We start from the raw sequence: 1,793 nt of genomic DNA, 5'->3' as shown, positions 1-1,793 counted from the left end.
TGCACATTCGTGATACGTTTCACGAAACAACAGAAGGTCATCCACATACTGTATTACTGGTCCATACGTGACTTGGTACATCTTCAAGTCTTTTGCCAGTTGCTCCCCGAACATCGTGGGTGAGTGCTTAAATCCTTGCGATAAGCGAGTCCATGTGTACTGCTGCTTGATTCCAGTTTGTGCATTTTCCCATGTGAAGGCAAAGATCTTCTGGCATTCTTCTGCTACTGGAACGGAGAAGAAAGCATCTTTGAGGTCAATGACACTGTACCACTTGGATGTAGGGGAAACCTGAGCCAAGATTGAGTATGGATTGGGTACGAGGGCTACTAGATCTGCTACTTGATTGTTCACTTTCCGTAAATCTTGTACAGGTCGGTAGTCAGAAGAACCGGGTTTCTTTACGGGCAGCAGAGGGGTGTTCCAAGCAGATCGGATTCGCCTGAGAATTCCCAAATCATACAGTCTTTGCAGATGTATCTGGATTCCTTGCCTGGCCATATATGGAATGGGGTATTGAGGTTGATTAATCACCTGTGCATTCTGTTTCATCTCTATCCATCAGTTGTCTTCGTTTTTGTTGAGGGGGGTGTTGTTTTCATATCGATGTTCGATGGTTCATTCGACTATGGGAAGATGTAGTCTCCATTCTTCTTGGAGGGGACAGATGAGTATAACTGGATGGTCCCCGAAGGAGGCTTTAACTTCCCCTGTTGGTTGAAATCTCAATGTGGTCTGAGACTTACACAGCAGGTTCCATCCGATAAGGGATACCATGGTCCCGCCTACTTGTATACTTCATTCTTTCTGCAGAGGGGCAGTGAGTACCTGACCTGAGGCACCCACTATAGAAACAGTCTCTTTCGTCGGGGGGGCCGATTGGTGCAGTCATGACAGATCGTTGGCCTCTGAGTCCAACAGGCCCCTGATTTTTGTTGTTACCTCGTGGATCTCCACCAGAGGGTCAGTGGGGATTCTTCCCTCCCGGTCTCTTCAGGCTGTATGCTCCTTGTCGCCTCTCCCGCCATCTGCCAGTGGGGGTTGTCCAATCTCCTTCCTCCTCGGCCCCTTTGTGTAGGTGCAGGTCCATTTTTGTCGTTAGTATTCACTGCAGGGCTCCCGTATTTCTTTTGCCATTCTTCACAGTCTCTCTTCCAATGGCCTTCATTTTTGCAGTACGCACACTGATTCTTTCCCAAAGGGGGGGTCTTGTTCCCCCTCCTCTTCGCGGTCTGCCATTGTCTTGGCTCCTTCCCGTCCGCGTGTCCTCGAGAGCGGCGGCTAACAGTCACTTTCTCCTTCATGTCTCTACTTGCTTCTCTCTTTTCTCTTCCACTTCTCTATTTCCACATACCTGGTCTGCTATAGCTTTTAACTGACTGAGGCTCATGCCCTCAAAGCCTTCGGCCTTCTGCAGGTTCTTTCGGATTTCAGGTCTATTATTAAGTTCCTGGTTGCAGGGACGGGCCCCTTTTCTTTTCTTCTCTTCCTGATCCCTGTTTCCATACATCTCAAAATACGATGAAAAGATCCAGTCCATCTGGAAATTGAATAGGTGACCTGCGCCTGGAGGCAAATCAATTCTGACGAGGCTGAGAAGCTGCAAAACATTGCTTCCTTCATACTTGTAAGTTTGGCATTGGGTTAATTCAATAAAGTCAACCTGGATCTGCAGGCAAGGATCCAGGGGGGGCTCTTTAGGTGTGCAGGAGTGATGATCAAACCCTTGGAAGCCTTGTACCAATTACATTGCAAACACTAAGAACATATGGTAATAGCCAGAGCCCAGCCCC

This window comes from Rhinatrema bivittatum, unplaced genomic scaffold (assembly GCF_901001135.1).
Source record: "Rhinatrema bivittatum unplaced genomic scaffold, aRhiBiv1.1, whole genome shotgun sequence".
Lineage (NCBI taxonomy): Eukaryota > Metazoa > Chordata > Amphibia > Gymnophiona > Rhinatrematidae > Rhinatrema > Rhinatrema bivittatum.
The sequence above is the reverse complement of the archived record's forward strand: the minus strand, read 5'-3'. Positions refer to the sequence as shown.